We start from the raw sequence: 6,000 nt of genomic DNA, 5'->3' as shown, positions 1-6,000 counted from the left end.
TATAGGCTATAAATTGTACTCCTAAACTTAGTTCAACCAATTTTCCCATTGAAAGCATTAATGAAAAACACCTTAGGCTTGATTTTGAAGAGTGAAGACTAATCCTACCATTTGAGACTCTTAGATCAAAAGCCATGAGCAAGTGAATAAAAACCAGTTAACAGTGTCAGTGAATGGCTTCAGTTAGTAGAAAACAAATATAAGGAAAATGCACGTTTTATTCAAGTACTCCAATTATACAATCAATATGAACTTTCTTAAAGTAGACCCTCCTATATTATATGCATAATTAAGGGCTAATAACCTTGAAAACTGTAGGAATGTGACTGAACCACTGCAAATTTTGGATTTTATTCAAAGCAAAGTGACTTTCCAAAGTGTTTAGTTCCTCTAAGGGCATACTTTTAAAAATCAGTCACTCAAAACTCCTAGTTCTTGCTTGTCTTTCTTCCCTTGTGTTTCCACTGGCTCAGAGTCCTAGTGCAAAGTTTCCATATGATATCAAGTTGTCTTTATTATACTCTGTCACTCACTTAAATGAAAAAAGGGCAACCTCTTCTCTGCTTTAACATCAACTAGCTGAATGAAATCTCTGACACTGCAGTCCAGGGTAGCATTCTTACTCCTCAGGCATAGAGGCAATGTTCCTCTCAATTCAGCTTCACTAGACCAATCATGTGAGAAGAATAGATGACATGAGGATTCATCAGTAAGTTGAAGGATGGCAATCAAACCCAAGGCAAAAGAAATGTTACATTGGAAGCAGTATAGCAATATTGTGGACAGCTATAATATGACATTTAGAACACATCTTATGTGACAAGGCAAACAGAAAACCAAGATTCACCAAAATGTAATTTTTATTCTTATTTGCAAAATGTGTGTGAGATCCATGAGGAATAAAATTTGAAACATAGGCAGAGATTAGGAAGGAAACACAGTTATCAGACATGATCTAAATGAAGAGTCAATAAAACAAAAAGAGTAATAAAAAATGGATGAAAGTGAATATGAGAAAGAATTTCTAAGAAAACCTAAAAAGCACAAAGTATCAAGAAAATGATTTATCAACAGGCTTAAAATGCTACAGAGAGGTCAAGAATAATGAGTACTGAAAGTAAACATTAGATTTGGCCATCAAGATATCACTGGTAATTTTAGAGAGGATATGTTCAGTTAAATAATGAGATTATTAATCAGAATGAAAAGAGTTAAGAAGGAGAAAGGAAAGGAAATGGAGGCATTTGGTATAGATGGCCTCCTCAATTTTAAGCATGAAAGGGGAGAGATATAGGATGAGAGCTAGTAAGGATTGGTGGAGTAATAAAGGTATATTTTAAAAATACCTTGGTGGAGACATAGGAGTGATTGTAGGCACATGAAAATAGTGATAAGGGAGAGATTGGAATTAAGTGAGAAAGCAGAGATGATAGAGAAAACATTTTTCTGCAGAAATTAGGATGGAATGAGATCACTTGCACAAGTAGATTTGTTTGGTTAGCAAATAGAAAGGCACCTTTTCTGCTGCAATAGGAGTTAAAGGGGAGAAATTAATGGAAATCATCTGAGTAACGTGAGATATGACAGAACGGGGAAAAGAGAGACTTCATGGTGCATGTGTTCACTAATATATCAGGTAAAATTCTTGATTGATAATATGAAGAAAATGGAGGCTTGAAAAGGGATAAAAATGATTTAGGAAAGCCACAATAATGAGTAGAATATTTTGTCAAAAATAGTATTGCAAATGACTTGTTTTACTACAGTGAAGGTTAAATTGAGATTAGATATCACAAATTTTAGAACACTCAGTAAACCCACTGTCATCATTTTTTCATCTTCATTCAAAGCCTATGAAAAGAAGTAAAGGCAATGTGTGTTAGAAGTAATCCAATGCCGTAGATTTAGAAGTCAAAGTCTTTTTAATTTTTTAAAAAATTTATACATTTTATTCAGTTACATTAAAACAGTTACATTCTTCAGTTACAAAAAACATTAAAACATTAAAATTTTTATTCTTGTTTTTCAAAAATTTGAGTTCTAGATTCTTTCCCTTATCCCTGCTCCAAGACCCCATTAAGAAACCACATATGAAGTGATGCAAAACATTTCCATATACATCATGTTGTGAAAGAAAACATATATCTTCCACCATAATAAAAAACCCTCAAGAGAAATAAAGTTAAAAAGAAAGAGAGAGAGAAGGAGAAAATCCTTTGATCTGTATTGAAACACATTCAGTTTCTTCTCTGAGTATGGATAGGATTTTTCATCATATGTCCTTCAGAGTAGTCATAGATAACTGCACTCCTGAGAAAAGCAAAATCATTTATAGCTGGTCATGCTAGAGCATTTTTATTATTTTGCAAACAGTACATTTCACTTTGCTTGAGTTCATGGAAGACTTTCCAGGTTTTTTTTTTTCTTCTGAGAGCATTCTGCTCATCATTTCCCATAAACCATTAATATTCCATCACAATCACATAACACAATTTATTCAGCAATTCCTTAATTGATGGGCATCCCCTCAATTTCCAACTTTTTGCCCAGATAAGAGAGCTGCTATATATGTTTTGTACATATAAGTACTTTCCTTTAAAAAAAATTTCTTTTGGCATTCATTTATAGTCATATATGTATATATACTTTTATATATGTTTACATATATACTCTCTATATATGTATGTATATATATTTACACACATACCTCTATATGTACTCCTTTATATACTCTGATAATAAGGAGAATGTTTGAATGAGTTACAAGTATCATCATCCCATGTAGGAATTAAAACAAATAAACATTATTAAGTACCTTAAGATATCACTTTCCTGGTTATTTTCTTATGCTTCTTTTGAGTCCTATATTTTAAAATCAAATTTTCTATTCAGCTATGATTTTTTTCATCACAAATCCTTGAAAATCCTCAATCTCATTGAATATTCACCTTTTCCCCTGAAGGATTATAGTCAATGTTGCTTGGCAGCTGATTCTAGATTGTAATCCTAGCTCCATTGCTCTCTGGGAATATTTTATTCCAAGACCTCTGGTCCTTTAATGAAGACAATGCTAAATCTTGTGTTATCTTGACAATGGCTCCACGATACTAAATTTGTATCTTTCTGGATGCTTGCAATATTTTTTTCCTAGAGTGGGAGTCCCAGAATTTTACTATAGTATTTCTGGGAGTTTTCATTTTGAGATCTCTTTCAGAAGGTAATCTGAGGATACTTTTGAGTTCTATTTTACCCTCGGGAATGTCAGGAAACTATTCTCAATAATATTGTGGAAGATAATGTCTAAGCTATTTTTAATCATAATTTTCAGGTAGACCAATAATTTTTTAAAATTATCTCTCCTATATCTGTTTACCAGGTCAGTTGTTTTTCCAATAAGATATTTCACTTTTTTTTCCTTTTTGGAGGTTTATTATGTTTTATCCTGATTTTTCCTAGTCATTTGTTTCAATTGGTTCAATTCTAATTTTTAAGGAAGTATTTTTCTCAATGAGCTTTTGTACCTCCTTTCCCAAATGGCCAATTTTGCCTTTTAAGGCATTCTTCACATTAGCTTTTTGCATTTCCTTTTACACTACTCCCAATTCTTTTTCTGATTATTCCTCTATCTCTCTTATTCAATTATCAAAATTCCTTTTGAGCTCTTTTATGGCATGAGCCCAATTTTTCTTTTTCTTGGAATCTTTGGATATAAAAGCTTTAACTTTGTTACCTTCTTCTGAGTGTGTGTTTAAATCTTCCCTGTCACCATAATAATTTTCTATTCTCAGAAAATGAATTTGTGGTCTGCTCATTTTCCTAACCTATTACTCAATTTTTAACTCTTTGTTAAAATAGGGCTCTCTTTCCAGAGGTACAAGTTGCCTAGTCCCATGCTTCAGGAATTTTGTGCAGCAGTTTTCAGAGATCCTTCTAGGGAACTGACCACATGAATGTTTTTTTCTGCCCTACAATTGTTACAAGTTTCCCTGCCCTTCCCTATTAGTCATAAGATCTAGCAACAAAGTCATGCTTGGCTGGAACTGGGGCCGAGGCTAGCTAGGATGACAAAAGATTTTTATTAATGGAATTTCAGAATTTGTTAACTTGTAAGTGATACATTTAAGGGTAATAGCAAGATTAAGGGTGTGATCATTTCTGTGTGTCGTTGTAGTGTGGCAAAGTAGGTTATGACAAATGAGAAGTAGAGAAATAGGGTAGTTGAGGTTTTTGAGAGAGTATCAATATGTATGTTAAAGTCTAGTATGAAAGCTACAATTGAGGTGGAGTGAAAAATTGAGAACCAGTTATTAAACTCATCAAAGATGGCAGAAAAAATATCCTAGAGTTATTCAGATAATAATCTCCAGAATCATGATTGGATGATATATGTTTTGAATGAACCCCAGAGCAGCAGAGGATATTGAATGATGGCAGTAAAAGTAAGGCTTGGTAGTGGTAAAAGTAAGTAAGGAGTAACCCTAAATCCCCACCATGACCTGTGTGTGATTGATAAGAGTGTCCAGGAAGCTTCTGTTGTCAGGAAAGAGACAGGTTTTTGTGAGTACAAAAAGATAAAGAGAATGAGAAACCAAAAGTTTTAAGACAAAATGTATTTTGTTATAGATGAATCAGGCCAGAGAATGCATAGTTTTAGAGTACAATAGTAATAATTCTCAGTTGAAGGAGATGAAAAGATGTTGGTCAATGGGGGAACAAAAATGGGACATGATAAATAACTACCATTAGTTCAAAATCACTGAATTGGGCAGAGATAACTTACAGGAGTAAGTTAATCATTAAAAAATGAATTTAAGTAAACAATTATTGTTCTTATCAGTTCAGCCTGGGATTGGAATTACCCCAAAAATAGAAATAGTTTGGCATTAGCAGTGAATTGGCCCAGTTGGTCCCAGAGTCAGGGAAAGGCAAGAGTGTTTTATCCAAAGTCATATAACTTATTTATTTCAGTGCTTAGACTGGAATCTATCCTTTCCCTTTTGCCCCTTGTTATAACATAAATTAGAAATAGTTTATATTAAAAGGAGGAACCTAGTTTATTATAAAGAATAGGGTTAGGAGTCAGGAGACATTGATATCTGACATTAATTTACTAGCTCTGTGACTTTTGGTTTTGTTGGTGACTTTTGTTGGTTTTAACACTGATCCTTGGTTTCCATTTTTTAATAGGGGTCGCAGTTTCCCAAATTCCTAATGATGATTATGTTAAGGTTTAAATAAAATCAGATAAGAATTTGCAAAGAATAGCTCTATGCTGATTTAGAATTTGTATTATTCCTATAACAGCTATATTAGATAGACAAATTATATATAGTATCTATGTAGTCATTAAGGAAGGAGATATAGATGATGATTCATTCACAACCAATCATAACCACTCAGCATACTGGAGAGACAAACTATTTTAGATAGTCCAATTTTTTTATATGGTTGCAGAACTAGGTTTAGAAATAAGTACCAACTAGATTATGAGTAAATTATTTTTATGTTCCTCTTTTGTATACAGGTGGGCTTAGAAAGGCTGTTTTTCTAAGAATTTCTTATTTTTTGTCTTTTTTTCTTAAAAACAATTCATTAAGTAGACAAAAATAAAAATTGTATTTGCTTAAACTGAGATTATACTCAAATTAAATGTGTCAAATTAGATGTCATGAAAGTGTAGACATTTTTCTAGGGAAAGCAAAAGAAGATGGCTCCTGATCTCAATACTATTTATAAAGCTTAAAAAGAAAAATGTATTGCTATTTATCCAGCATTTCACAAGTAGGCTCTGGTTCATCAGCAGCACAATTTAAAAAAAAAATAAGAAGAATGAATACTTTTCCCAACTTACAATGTAGGTCATGTCCTTTTTAACTCTGTTCTCAGCAACCATAGCTCATTATTTTCTTCCATGTTCTCAACCACCACCAGCATTCTATATGTGAAAATTAAAACTTTAGCATTCTATGTGCCATAACTGAGACTAGAAGCTTATTCTTG

This window comes from Sarcophilus harrisii, chromosome 1, assembly GCF_902635505.1.
Source record: "Sarcophilus harrisii chromosome 1, mSarHar1.11, whole genome shotgun sequence".
NCBI classification, from domain to species: Eukaryota; Metazoa; Chordata; class Mammalia; order Dasyuromorphia; family Dasyuridae; genus Sarcophilus; species Sarcophilus harrisii.
Note: the sequence above shows the minus strand (reverse complement) of the source record.